Here is a 16,266-nt window from a genome sequence, read left to right as displayed (position 1 = left end):
TAGTTTTTGCACATCCTTGACAGTAGCAGGTGAAGGCATTTCGCAAATAGCTTGTACTTTAATTGGTTCGACTTGAATTCCTTCTTTTGAGACGACGTAAACCAGAAACTTCCCAGGCGCGACTCCAGAGATACATTCCGCGGGATTTATCTTCATTTGTTCGAATATTTCCTTCAGTTCTTTCGCATGATCTTATAACTTCTTGCTTTTGACTAACATGTCATCGACATAAACATCTAAAGTACTGGGTATTCATGGCTTGAATACTTTTTCCATCATGCGTCGGTTTGTGGCTCTCGTGTTTCTTAATTCAAAAAGCATTCTGGTGTAGTAGTACAGACCCCTTGGTGCTAAGAATCTTGTGTTCTCTTGATATACCTCCGCTAAGGGTATTTGATTGTACCCTGAGTAGTTGTCCATTAGCGATATTCTTTCACACCCTATGACTGATTCCACCGTTTGAGGGATGTCTGGTAGCGGGTAACTATCTTTTGGGCAAGATTTGTTTAGGTCGGTGAAATCAATGCATATGCGCATCTTCTTGTTCTTCTTTGGTACAACCACTATGTTTGCGAACCATTCGGCGTACTTTGCGGATCTTATTATCCTTGATTCGATCATTTTTTGTAGTTTTATACCTCTATTTGTTCGTGATATGCCGTTGCTATTTTCCGTATCCTCTGCTTCACTTGCCTTGTTGTCAGACTGATAGATAGTCTATGACAAGCAATAAAAGAATATATGTCAGGCATTTTTCCCATTCCCCACGCGAAAACATCACAATAATCTTTCAGCAGTCGCACTAGCTTCTCTTCTTCTACTTCTTCCATTGTGGTCCTTATCTTCGCTATTATTGGTTTATCCTCCGTCCCCGGGTTGATTTCTTTCGTGGGCTCTTCAACAATAAAACTTGGCATGGGTTCTCCTTGTGGTGTGGTTCCTTTAGTTGGTGTAGTGGCTCTCCTTCTTTTTCTGGGTTTTCGCTTGGGATTCCTTTTCCTTCAGCTTCCTTTACCATGTAAATTTTGAATTCTTTCTACTTCTCTGCCTCTTTCACTTTCTTCTTCTTTTCTTTCTTTCTTTTCTTTCTCCCTTCATTATGTTGTACTCTAAGGTTCTGACATTTTTTCGCATGTGTAATGTCACCCTTGATTTCTCCTATCTCGTCAGCAACAGAAAAGCGAATGCACTGATGGAAAGTTTATGCTACCCCTCATACCCCATGTATCCATGGTCTTCCTATAATTGCGTTTTAGGGTGTGTCTACATGCACAACACTAAATGTTACCGTCGCCTGTAGTGATTTATAGGAATAATCACTGTGATTTCTCCCTTAGGTTTTGTCGCCACACCATTGAATCCAAAAATGTTGTATCCTGGTGGGGAGAGACTTGAATCGTTGTATAAATGTATGGTATAACAGTATGTCAACTGAACTTTCGCTATCTACTAAGATTGTATCGCGACCACCCAAGTTGATATCTCCTTCTTCGCGCTTTGTATATTCCTTTGATCTGGTTCAACCGTCATAATTATGATTATACTTTCTGTGTGGGACTCTCCACTTCCTAGGGCGTCTTCGGCACTAAACGCGATCGGTCGTTTCTGCCAATCTTCTAGGGGTAAGCTCTTCTCTTTAGGATGTATTTCTTCGCCACTGAAATCGCGCTTGTGGACCCTGTTAAAGCATTTCTCGGTCGAACTCGTATGCGTTGCTATCTCAAGCACGTTTGTCAATGTTAGTGATCAAAACTATATGTCTTGATTTTTATCCTATTTATAGATGTCTCGGATTAGGACATAGATAGTGTAGTTGAGCTTAGATCTCTCGGCGTTCATCATTTGAAGACGAAGAACTACTAAAGAGAGCTTGTGTAACTTCATCAGCAAAAGGTATGTAGAGACTTAAACTCATCTATCACTTGGAAAGTCTATTTCTACTCTATCTCTTATATTGAGACATAATTCGTGTTACAATATAGTTTTTTATTATACACATTTGAGATTTCGAGCTGAGTTTATCTAGCTTATATATTTCTTGAGATTTCGAGCTGAGTTTATCTCGCTTATATATTTCTCGAAATATGTGTTGGCAAGCTTTCGCTTTAGCCATGTTCATCTTACATTCGTGACGAAAGTCCGAATAAGATCATATCAAAATTCCCGAGTTACATCTAACATGGTTTGTGTGATACAATCATTTGGTGTTGCCTTGGAATGTTTCATTATGATAATTTCAATAACTTGAAAATCGCTTTGACGAAAAATAGTTTGTGAACAACAACTATATAACGTCCTCTAAGAAAGTTTCAATGATTGAAATTAAGAGTTGATGATATAACAATCATTGGATATAAGCATATATAGTGCGTTCGCACATTAGTGTATAAATCCATAAACCGGGAACCAAGTGTATGCATGTGTGTGTATACAAAATTGGTGAAGGAGACATCATAAGTATGCGTACCCGTATGCATACTGGTAAAAGATTTCGAACCGAAAATATCTGTTGTGTTTAGGAATTACAAACTCCTAAACTAGTCACCTTAAGTATGCGTACCCGTACGCATATTAGAGGAATTTTTCGAACCAAAAATATTTGTTGAGTTTGGGAATTACAAACTCCTAAACTAGTCACCTTAAGTATGCGTAGCCGTACGCGTACTGGTGGAAGTTTTCGAAAACCGAGAATTTCTGCTGAGTTTCGAAACTTAACAAACTCAAATCTGGTTGCTTAAGTACGCATACCCGTTCACATACTTAAGCTGGTTATTTTGTCAAGTCGGTCTGTTCATGAACTTAAATATTTAAATCTTAAGGAATGCAATCTTTGAAAACCGCGGCTATAATGTTCATGATTGATTCGAGTGAATCAAACCGATTTGGTTTCAATTGTGTTCTTCTATGCAATTGAACAACTCTTTAACTAATTTCATTTGAGTCATTTGAACCAGTTATGGATAATATGAATAAGGTTAATATGAGAGTAAACATATGGCTAACATCGGTTAACTAATTGTTGAGCCAACATGAGTGTACACGTTTGGGTACGGTCACATAAACCAAAATGAGGGTACATTTCATTTGTGTGTAACAAGCTAAGTTTGATCTAACAGTTGAAAGATATTATCTTGGTTGAATCAGGTTTTTCATCTAACGGTGAATATTGAATGCTTTGTTAGGTAACTTGGATTGCAAACCCTGATTTAAAAACTATATAAAGGAGAACTCTAACAACTGGGAAACCTAATCCCCACACGTCCTGTGTGATACTAGTTGTATTGCTAGAGTCGATTCTCCTTTAACCTTAGGTTTCTTCTCGAGGCCCTGTAGGTTAACGACTTGAAGATTTCATTGGGATTGTGAAGCCAGACCGATACTACTTCTCTTGTAGTTGTGTGATCTGATCTTGTTGTTTCTATCGTACGAGTACAATTGCAAAATTGGCTTGAGATTTATTTCTCCGATAGGCAAGATAGAAAAGTAATCACAAACATCTTTCGCCTCATAGTTTGTGATTCCACAATATCTAGTTTCGCCATCATACGATTTAGATTATTGTGAGGTGATTGATAATACTGAGTTGTGCTTCGGGAACATAAGTCTGGTTTATCAAGTGGTTCCTGTTCACCTTGATTTATCAAAAGACGGAACAAAAACTCTTGGGTATTTCTGTGGGAGACAGATTTATTCAATCCTATAGACTTTTATGTGTGAGACAAATTTGTTTATCAAGTCTTCGACTTTGGGTCGTAGCAACTCTTGGTTGTGGGTGAGATCAGCTAAGGGAATCAAGTGCGTAGTATCATGTTGGGATCAGAGACGTAAGGAGTGCAACTGTACCTTGAATCAGTGTGAGATTTATTAGGGTTCAACTACAGTCCAGTCCGAAGTTAATTGGTATTAGGCTAGTGTCTGTAGCGGCTTAATACAATGTAGTATTCAAACTAGACCAGGTCCCGGTTTTTTTTTTGCATTTACGATTTCCTCGTTAAAAAAATTCTGGTGTCTGTGTTATTTCTTTTCCGCATTTTATATTTTTTTATATTATTGAAATATCATAGGTTTTGCGTTAAGATCAATCAATTAGAATATCTAACCTTTGGTTGTTGATTTATATTGATTGACACTTGAAGATTCATAGGTCTTTGGTACCGTTCAAGTTATCTCTCTTGTATTTAATTAGACTCGCAGATTTCTATTTGCTTGAGTAAGAATTAAATCGAGACATCGAGATATTACACTCTTTGATATACTTTATTCTAGATTGAGTCTGATTGTCTAGTTGATTCTGTAGAAAGTATATTGGAGTAAGTCCTCTCAAATTTCCAAACGAATTGTTGGGTGTGGTTGTTAGACTCCCGCATTTTCAGACCCACCTTAGTATTTTTCCATGAAATTCTTCAACGTCCTTCGCGGTTGATATGATAGAATTGCACTGTTGACGCCATGTGTTTCTTCTTATTTGTGTTTGGCTTTTATTTCTGCACCGAATTTTTTTTCTCCATTGTTCTCCTTGATGATTATTTTGCAGTGTTCTCCTTTCATCCGAATTTCTTTTATTTCTTCTTTTAAGAACTCAACATTGATCTCTAAGATTTCTTGTTCAGAGTATTGGTCCACTTCTCCTCTTAAGAACTCAGCATTGATCTCTAAGATTTCTTGAAGAGTTTTCTGATCATCTCGGGCAGCGTAGGCTAACTGTTTTTGAGTACAACTCAATCGTTAACCAAGATGCAATATATGGAACAAGATATCTCCATTGTTGTAGATTTGATCGGTTGAAACAATAACTCCTCTTTCTTTTCGAGTTTTAATCATTTTCTTGATAATTCCATGAGTTACTGTTTTAGTAGCTCTTTCATCTCCAAAGTTATTTCCCATGGTGTTTTCGCACAAGCTGGTGATGAGACAGGGATATCCAAGATTTCTTTGGGACGTGGTATTAATAGATTCAAAGATCTTGATCATTTGATTTATAATCATTCCACATATATCAATTTTCTTATCTCCTTTAAGAAGGAAGTATACGAACTCAGAAAATTCCTTGTCCCATTGTGATGTATCTCTTGTGCAAGCAAAGAGGGTAGCTATTGCAAGTTTTCCGAAAACCCTTAAGTAAAAAGGTATTTCTTTGGTTAGCATTCTTCCACTCTTCCAGCCAACATATTTTCCAGTGATACGTTTTGAAATGTTATCGTGCTCAATTTCAAAACCAGTAATCATATGATTTCCTTTTACAATGTACTTGCTGATTTCTGATATCATGTTTCTATTGACTTGGTGAAAAGTGTAGCCAACAAGAGTGCTAAAAGTAAGATTCTTATGATCAATATTATGAATATTAGCATTGAAAACTCTTACTATATCAGGTGAGTATTTTTCAAAGCCAAACAAATTTCCCCAGTTTCGGTCTTAAACAAACTTCACATATTTGCTTTCTGAAACATCTGAATCGAATCTTTTTTCAACAGTGAAATTAACTGCTTTTAAATCTTGATATTTCTCAAAACATGTACTATTCACGAAGTTTGTAAGTTCATGTTTTTCTTTGATCAAGTGAGAATACTTGATTTTCTCATAATCGCCAAAAGGAATATATGGATTCAATTCCAGATTGTCAGTTTCAGATGGTTTATCTTTTGACTTCCTTTTTCTCATATTTCCAACAATCGAAGATTTATAGGAAACCCTATTTATGGTTCCAAAAACAATCTCCTAGGATGTTTGCACAAACAACACAAAATAATCTTCTTTTATAGGGAGTAAATATAACAATTTTCGGAAATAACAAGTTTTAGGAAATCCTTCCAAAATCGGTAACCTTGTTTTGTGCGGGAACAAAACCGATTTTGCAACTAGGTCTTCCTTTCGGAAAACCGATTTTTCTTGGACCGGATCTATATTATAGATCAATTCTATATTTATATCCAAGTGTTTGTTAACTCTATATTTACCAAAAGATAATTTTTGAAATTCACTTAAGAATTCTTCAGTAGAGTTTACAAAAGAAACATTGAACATAACAAGATATTTACAAAACATATCTTTAGAATCATAAATCCAGTAATATTTTAAGAGATCACTTGCTTCATTAAAACAATTGTGGGGTGTATGAATTAATCCATTGTTAGTAGAATTATTAACAGAAAAATTATTCTTTGTAATATTAAAAAGACCCCAAAATCGTATCCTAATCAGCGATACATTGACAGTCTTAGATCTGAAAATGTGTACAAATATATTTGGGCGACCAATCAAAAATATATTTAAGATCCCAGATTTTTCAAGAACAAATAGTCATGGTTCATACATAGAAATACCTTATGTGGAATCTTGGACATTTTCGATATAAAATATGTCACAAAGAATAATGTATCATCGTTACTAAGCTGGTTAGTAATCAATACCATGAGATACAATTCTATGATAACCAGGGAAGTATGTAAGTAATTCAAGACATACATAGGTTTAATCCCAATTCCTAACATATTTACGAGCAAGAGTATTATATACTTCATTCGTGTCTTCCACCACGAGTCTTTGAAGTAGTCAAATCCTGCTACTATGTTAAGTGAATCAGCCATTAGATTAAAATCTTATAGGTTGGACCGCACCAAACACAGATTGTTAGATCTTTTCGTGTTTGCCTGCTCTGATACCAATTGAAAAGACGAGGGTACCCCAATACACCACAATCTTTTGTTTATCCATCTATAAGTTCTCTTACCAAAAGTGATCGTCTATTGACAAAATCGATATCGAGACAATAATACTACCAAAATGTGATTATCACTCAAAATTTGTGATTCCCCGACAACATTCCCAACATTAGTTTGGGTAAAATTATCTTCAATAAATCCACATCACCTCACCTCGCAAAATAGTAAGTGATCAATCTTATCAAATTTCATAGCGTTGATTACTGTGTTTGTTCCTCTACTGAAAACAAGCAAAGGGGACAAAAAAACAACTGGTTTTCTGAGGCCATAGATTAGACTAGATAAAAAGGTTACAGATCCTACAAAATGTGGCATATTTCATCCAAGATCACTGTAAAGCCACACACATTTCGAATAGTGATTACCAAAAAAAAAAGACCACTTCGCTCGAGATAAAGGGTTGCAGAATCTTCACAAGGAAACTTAAGGATATCCATGGACAAGTGAGGTATCATCATCAATAGCGTTTGAACTTTTCACCAGGCTTCATCATCTCAGAAGATTCAGCTACATCAAAAGCTTGGTTTACTTGATCCTTTGCCCAGTTACCGTAATATTCCTTGTCCCACTTGAGCTGTGTTTTCAGACCCTCGATGTCACCTTCTAGTTGAAGCTGTGAATCTGCATGTTGAAGCGCTTGAGCCTGGTTCAAACTTTCGAGATCTTGAATGGGAGCATTCGCAGTCGTCAGCTGCTTCTGGACACCTAAAGAATGGAACAGAGGATGTAAAGGTCGATAAGAATGATAAATGGAGAAAGGGCGACTATCAACGCAACAAAACTACCTTCTATACAAATCAAACTTACTAAACTCATCCTTTATGGCTCTGTATATAATATATTATCCACATTTCTTCTTTAGTTTCGCAGGACCTATGCTCGGCACATAGGGATTGATAGTCCCCACCAAGCCTAATACAATATGGTCGAAGATTCTTAGACTTCATATTATTCGTCTTTCTAACTATGCAAATGGCATTTACTAGACCGGCCCTAAGCACGCGTAAGAATTGTGAGAATTTTTTCACTAAAACGTCTTCTGAAAACCCTAACGTCTTTTCTTGGGCCACACATTCTTGAGAGTTTTCTTGCTCAAATTGAGTGATCATCTTAGCTGATAACTTCCACACAAATCCAAGTTATTGCACTCATCCTTTAAGGCTCCATATATAATTATACAATCTATATTTCTTAGTCAGTTTCTAAGGGTGTGCAGAGATTGATAGTCCCCGCAAAACTTAATAGTGAGTGAATGTTCTTCGAAATCAACTGGGCCACAAGTTCTCGGGAATTTTTAGTACAGACTATCACGAAGGTTGGATTGAGAGTTTGCTTGCACAATGGCTCACTCAACTGAACTTTCGCTATCTACTAAGATTGGATCGCGACCACCCAAGTTGATATCTCATTCTTCGCGCTTTGTATATTCCTTTGATCTAGTTCAATCGTCATAGTTATGATTATACTTTATGTGTGGGACTCTCCACTTCCTAGGGCGTCTTCGGCACTAAACGCGATCGGTCGTTTCTGCCAATCTTCTAGGGGTAAGCTCTTCTATTTAGGATGTATTTCTTCACCACTGAAATCGCGCTTGTGGACCCTGTTAAAGCATTCCTCGGTCGAACTCGTATGCGTTTCTATCTCAAGCACGTTTGTCAATGTTAGTGATCAAAACTATATGTCTTGATTTCTATCCTATTTATAGATGTCTCGGATTAGGACATAGATAGTGTAGTTGAGCTTAGATCTCTCGGCGTTCATCATTTGAAGACGAAGAACTACTAAAGGGAGCTTGTGGAACTTCATCAGCAAAAGGTATGTAGAGACTTAAACTCATCTATCACTTGGAAAGTCTATTTCTACTCTATCTCTTATATTGAGACATAATTCGTGTTACAATATAGTTTTTTATTATACACATTTAAGATTTCGAGCTGAGTTTATCTAGCTTATATATTTCTTGAGATTTAGAGCTGATTTTATATCGTTTATATATTTCTCGAAATATGTGTTGGAAAGCTTTCGCTTTAGCTATGTTCATCTTACATTCGTGAGAAAGTCCGAATAAGATCATATGAAAATTGCCGAGTTACATCTAACGTGGTTTGTGTGATATAATCATTTGGTGTTGCCTTGGAATGTTTCATTATGATAATTTCAATAACTTGAAAGTTGCTTTAACGAAAAATAGTTTGTGAACACCAACTATATAATGTCCTCTAAGAAATTTTCAATGATTGAAATTAAGAATTAATGATATAACCATCTTTGGATATAAGTATATATAGTGTGTTCGCACATTAGTGTATAAATCCATAAAACCGGGAACCAAGTGTATGCATATGTGCGTATATAAAATTGGTGAAGGAGACAACATAAGTACGCGTACCCGTACGCATACTGGTAGAAGTTTTCGAACCGAAAATATCTGTTGAGTTTGGGAATTACAAACTCCTAAACTAGTCACCTTATGTATGCGTACCCGTACGCATACTGGCGGAAGTTTTCGAACCGAGAATTTTTGCTGAGTTTGGAAACTTAACAAACTTAAATTCGGTTGCTTAAGTACGCATACCCGTACACATACTTAAGCTGGTTATTTTGTTAAATCGGTATGTTCATGAACTTAAACATTTAAATCTTAAGGAATGCAATCTTTTCAAACCATGTCTATAATGTTCATGATTCATTCAAGTGAATCAAACCGATTTGGTTTCAATTATACAATTGAACAACTCTTTAACTAGTTTCATTTGAGTCATTTGAACTAGTTATGGTTAAGATAAATAAGGTTAATATGAGAGTAACCATGTGGCTAACTTTGGTTGATCATTGTTGATCCAACATGAGTGTACAGTTTGGGTATGGTTACATAAACCAAATTGAGGGTACATTTCATTTGTGTGTAACAAGCTAAGTTTGATCTAACAGTTGAAAGATATTAGCTTGGTTGAATCAGTTTTTTCATCTAACGGTGATTATTGAATGTTTTGTTACCAAAGGTAACTTGAAACTATATAAAGGAGAACTCTAACAACTGGGAAACCTAATCCCCACACCTCTTGTGTAATACTAGTTGTATTTCTAGAGTCGATTCTCCTTTAACCTTAGGTTTCTTCTCGAGACCATGTAGGTTAATGACTTGAAGACTTCATTGGGATTGTGAAGGCAGACCGATACTACTTCTCTTATAGTTGTGTGATCTGATCTTGCTGTTTCTATCTTACGAGTACAATTGTAAAATTGGCTTGAGATTTATTTCTCCGATAGGCAAGATATAAAAGTAGTCACAAACATCTTCGTCTCATCATTTGTGATTCCATAATATCTTGTTTCGCTAGTCGATTAAGATTATTGTGAGGTGATTTATAATACTAGGCTGTTCTTCAGGAATATAAGTCTAGTTTATCAATTGGTTCATATTCACCTTGATTTATCAAAATACGGAACAAAAATTCTTGGGTATTTCTGTGGGAGACAGATTTATTCAATTCTATAGACTTTTCTGTGTGGGACAAATTTGTTTATAAATTCTTCGACTTTGGGTCGTAGCAACTCTTGGTTGTGGGTGAGATCAGCTAAGGGAATCAAGTGCGTAGTATCCTGCTGGGATCAGAGACGTATGGAGCGCAACTGTACCTTGAATCAGTGTGAGATTGATTAGGGTTCAACTACAGTCCAGTCCGAAGTTAATTGGTAGTAGGCTAGTGTCTGTAGCGGCTTAATACAATGTAGTGTTCAAACTGGACCAGGTCCCGGGGCTTTTTTGCATTTACGATTTCCTCGTTAACAAAATTCTGGTGTCTGTGTTATTTCTTTTCCGCATTATATATTTTTATATTATTGAAATATCATAGGTTGTGCGTTAATATCAATCAATTAGAATATCCAACCTTTGGTTGTTGATTTATATTGATTTACACTTGAACATTGGTCTTTGGTACCGTTCAAGTTACTCCTCTTATTCAATCGGGCTCGCAGATTTCTATTTGCTGATTGCGGATTAAATTAAGAGTTAGAGATATTAAACTCTTTGATATACTTTATTCTAGATTGAGTCTGACTTTCTAGTTGGTTATCTAGAAAGTATATTGGAGTAAGTCCTCTCAGATTGCTAAACGAATTGTTGGGTGTGGCTATTAGACCCCCGCATTTTCAATTGGTATCAGAGCAGGCAAACACATTAAAGACCTCATAAGTCTGTGTTTATAGCAATCTGTGTTCTGAGGAATTGCGAAGTATCCCACAAGATAACGCATATCTATATGTCTTCCAAAGATTCTGATTACATCAAAAATCTTGGATTTGCCTTAAAGGATAGCTCCTTAGTAGATTCTTCCGAATCCTGAGGGAAAAATAAGATTTGTGAACTCATGTCAGAATCTGAAATGGAACTCACCAGAACCTTAAAAAAATCTGCTGAAATTATTGATTTTCAAGCTTCTAAAATCAAGAATCTTGAAGAAAAGAATGATCAGCTTATTGATGAATTTGAGAAAACTCTTGAAAGGGAACATGAACTCTACAGCTTCATTAAATCTCTCTTTAACAGTATCGAAAAACTGGTTCAAGAAACTACTCTACAGGGTGAAAAGATTAGTATGCTTGAAAATACTGTTAAAGAAAACTTAGCTAGAGAAAAATGTCTAGTCAAGGCTTATTCATCAGAAATAAACAGTTTTCGTGTCGAAAAAGAGAAACTTGTTGCTTCCCTGCAATATGCCCGAGAACAGTGTAACACCTTGAAAAAGGAAAACTCTGTTTTGAGGAATAAGTCATCCTCTGCACCTTCTTCTGATACTCACAAGGATTTACCTAGTGTGCAGAATAGTTCTTCTAAAGAATTACTCACTGTGAAAAATTTGCATTTGGAAGAAGAAGTTATGGATCAAGGCAAGCATATCTCTAACCCAAGATGTTGTTCCTTCTGTGGGAAAAGAATCACTATGCTCTTCATTACTTTGCTAGAAAGAAACAAATCTCACATCTTTGTAAGATGCTTCTCTCTACTATCAATGGAGTAAGTCGTCATACATTCTCATCTGTGAATGGTGTCCCTACAGAAAACTAAAATTCTTATAAGGATGATTATTCTTCTAGAAATCATCACAGGATGCGTGTTCCTCTGTTTGGTATAAATTCTTGCACTTATAAGAATGTGTCTGGTACATCTAAGTCTAGGAGACGAAAACCTTTCCTCTCTTCTCTTCTGGAACTCGTTTCTATAGGGCCTAGACTTAATCCTCAGATAAATCCTTCTGATGTATATTTAAAAAGGCTTATAACAAATTCTTCTGGAAAGAGTTATAATCTATGGAATGAAGGGAATACACATTTTAAATACTCTAAAGACAGGTACAACTCTTCTCCCATAATTCGTAGTGAGATTACGTCTCACTCTCTAACCTAATTGTAGGTGCCCTCATCCTTGAATCTATCTTGAGAGATGAAATGATGATGATTGTGGGAGCCTCAAGATTAGTTGTATGTTCTTTATGCGTTTTCATTATTTTTCGATTTTGCTATTGATCTCAGGATTTAGTTTGAAGTTTTTTCTTTAAACTATTTGAGCCATCCTAGTGCTTTCCACTTATTGGATTTCCCTTAATCCATCTTGCAACCAATCCACGAACGTCTGTGTCCCTCCATATGTTTCATGAGTTCATAGGGTTTCTGTTTAAGAAGTCTCTTCTTGCTTACATATATATGCTCATATATATTGCATTGATCCATCCCTTGAAAAATTATATGGAGAACTCAACAAAATATCAAGAGATTGTGTGTATTGACATGGAGGAGGGCACTCAAGGACGTGATTTTGTTCAAGACCTGGTCCTAAAGAAGATGCTTGCATGGAAAGAGCACAACTCCTGGATTGATGAATCTATTAAGGATTTAACTCGTTTTCAGGATGATTCCAAGGTCGAGTTTGCAAACCTTTAACTGCAGATAAACCAACTCTTAGATGGTCAGGACAGAATCCTTGCTAATCAGAACATTCTGATACGGGATCAAAAGAAGCTCATCATGGACTGTGTCAAGGCTAGACAACTTGCTCGGGTTATTGATCGTAAAGTTTGTATTCTAACTCACGAACATGGAGTATCCACAGTCAAAAGAATCAATGAAATAAGTGATTCATTCTTTCATGGATTCATCGAAAGTTATGAGGTTCTCAAAGATCTTTGATTTTTACTAGTAAATCTTCTTATGAGAATTTTTATTCTTGTTTTTGTTTAGAATAATAACTAGGGTTTGGAATAGTCATTATTGTGATTACACATAGATAGTTCCAAACGTTTTCATCTTCATGTTTTTTAGATTTATTAATTTAAATTCTAAGTTACTTGGAAGATGATGTTTGCAATTTTAATCTTTATGGTTTTATATATTGCAAATTGTTATGGGATATGTGTGTTTGCGTCCGTGAACTATGATTATCCCATACTTATTCAAAAGTTATCTCTATTTTGTTGATATGAATGTATTGTTAAAAGATAAAATGAACTTTTGACAAAAAAAAAGTTAAAGCCTTTTAGGTCACTAGTTTCATAAGAGAAAGGATGGAACTTTTGTTCACAAGGATTAAGTCTGTTATATGTCATTATGAAAATAGTGATGAAAGATAGAATGAATCCTTGTATGTTCCGCAGTATTGGTCGATCTCCGTTCCACATCTTTGTGCATATACTATGTTGCTCCTTAAGGTTTCTTATGTTTGAGCATGGACAACTAAATTGACCATTCTCTTTTGGTTATTTTAGTTGTTGCTCTGTAAGTTCTCTTATGTCGAGCATGACCAATTGAATTGATCACGTTGTGGTTAATTTAGTTGTGTAATTCCGATTGAATTAATTATGAGTTTTCTTGTGATTGATTTAATTGTGCATTTTGATTGAATTAATCATGAATTGTTTTATGGATAATTCAATTGAATACTTTGGATTCAAATTCATGTTTTCATGTGATTTGATTTTGTCCAAAGAAATCTTTCTTTTCTTGTAAAAGCAAGGTCGCCTTCGTTGTTCCTTTGGGGAGATTTCTTTTGAACTTGTGCTTAATCGCCATATCTTTGTGGGGAGTGCGTCTGTGGAATATTTTAGGGGTTATATTGTATCTTTATAAACTCCTTGATGAATGCATTTAGCTTCGACTTTATGATTGCATCTAAATTTGTTGGTATGTTGTTCTCTTTTGGTCATGAAGCATCTCCGTGGAAATTTCATTAGGATACCACTAATTTTTATACCTTTTCCAATTTTACTGACAAAAGGGGGAAGAATTAATGTGTAGTTCATACTACAAATACATATGGTTTACGGATCATTATGTAAGGGGGAGTGGTTTTCATGTCAAACTATTGACTAAGGGGGAGTGATACATATCACCATAGTATTGTTGTTTTCAAAGTTGTGATACAATCGAACTTTAATACTAAGTAATAATACTATGACCCTGTATAACAATGATTGAGAGCATTTGTTTTCTCATTGTTATAAGCGACGGATCCTCAACAACGATGATGCTAAATTTACAACCTTTGGGATCATTGGAGTACTTGGAAGTGACGAAGATTTCGAGTAGTGTTGAAGATGCCAAGGAGATCAAGCATGTGGATGAGAAGCTTCATTTTTATTTATTTTGTAATCCATATGTATTGATAGTTTTGTAACTAAAATTGACAAAGGGGGAGATTGTTAGAGCATTGCGCGGTTGAACTTGCATGCGTTGCTATCTCAAGCATGTTTGTCAATGTTAGTGATCAAAACTATATGTCTTGATTTCTAGCCTATTTATAGATGTCTTGGACTAGGACATAGATAGTGTAGTTAAACTTAGATCTCTCGGCGTTCATCATTTGAAGACGAAGAACTACTAAGGAGGGCTTGTGGAACTTCATCAACAAAAGGTATGTGGAGACTTACACTCATATATCACTTGGAAAGTCTATTTCTACTCTATCTCCTATATTGAGACATAAGTCGTGTTACGGTATAGTTTTCTATTATACACATTTGAGATTTCGAGCTGAGTTTATCTCGCTTATATATTTCTCGAAATATGTGTTGGAAAGCTTTCGCTTTAGCCATGTTCATCCTACATTCGTGACGAAAGTCCGAATAAGATGATATAAAAATTGCCGAGTTACATCTAACGTGGTTTGTGTGATATAATCATTTGGTGTTTCCTTGGAATGTTTCATTATGATAATTTCAATTACTTGAAAGTTGCTTTAACGAAAAATAGTTTGTGAACACCAACTATATAATGTCCTCTAAGAAAGTTTCAGTGAATGAAATTAAGAGTTGATGATATAACCATCTTTGGATATAATCATATATAGTGTGTTCGCACTTTAGTGTATAAATCCATAAAACCGGGAACCAAGTGTATGCATATGTGTGTTTGGTGAAGGAGACAACATAAGTATGCATACCCGTACGCATACTGGTAGAAGTTTTCGAACTGAAAATATCTGCGGAGTTTGGGAATTACAAACTCCTAAAACTAGTCACCTTAAGTAAGCGTACCCGTTCGCATACTGGCGGAAGTTTTCGAACCGAGAATTTTTGCTGAGTTTGGAAACTTAACAAACTCAAATCCGGTTTCTTAAGTACGCATACCCGTGCGCATACTTAAGCTGGTTATTTTGTCAAATCGGTATATTCATTAACTTAAACATTTAAATCTTAAGGAATGCAATCTTTGCAAACCGTGGCTATAATGTTCATGATTGATTCAAGTGAATCAAACCGATTTGGTTTCAATTATATAATTGAACAACTCTTTAACTAGTTTCATTTGAGTAATTTGAACTAGTTCTGGTTAAGATGAATAAGGTTAATATGAGAGTAACCATATGGCTGACTTTGGTTGATCATTTTTGAGCTAACATGAGTGTACACAGTTGGGTGTGGTTACATAAACCTAAATGATGGAACATTTCATTTTTGTGTAACAAGCTAAGTTCGATCTAACAGTTGAAAGATATTATCTTGGTTGAATCGGGTTTTTCATCTAACGGTGATTATTGAATACTTTGTTACCAAGGTAACTTGGATGCAAACCCTGATTTGAAAACTATATAAAGGAGAACTCTAACAACTGGGAAACCTAATCCCCACACCTCTTGTGTGATACTAGTTGTATTGCTAGAGTCGATTCTCCTTTAACCTAAGGTTTCTTCTCGAGACCATGTAGGTTAACGACTTGAAGACTTCATTGGGATTGTGAAGGTAAACCGATAATACTTCTCTTGTAGTTGTGTGATCTGATCTTGTTGTTTCTATCATACGAGTACAATTGTAAAATTGGCTTGAGATTTATTTCTCCGATAGGAAAGATAGAAAAGTAGTCACAAATATCTTCGTTTCATCGTTTGTGATTCCACAATATCTTGTTTCGCTAGTCGATTAAGATTATTGTGAGGTGATTGATAATACTAGGCTGTTCTTAGGGAATATAAGTCTGGTTTATCAATTGGTTCATGTTCACCTTGATTTATCAAAAGACGGAACAAAAACTCTTGGGTATTTCTGTGGGA

Source organism: Papaver somniferum, chromosome 6, assembly GCF_003573695.1.
Source record: "Papaver somniferum cultivar HN1 chromosome 6, ASM357369v1, whole genome shotgun sequence".
Classification (NCBI taxonomy): Eukaryota; Viridiplantae; Streptophyta; class Magnoliopsida; order Ranunculales; family Papaveraceae; genus Papaver; species Papaver somniferum.
Note: the sequence above shows the minus strand (reverse complement) of the source record.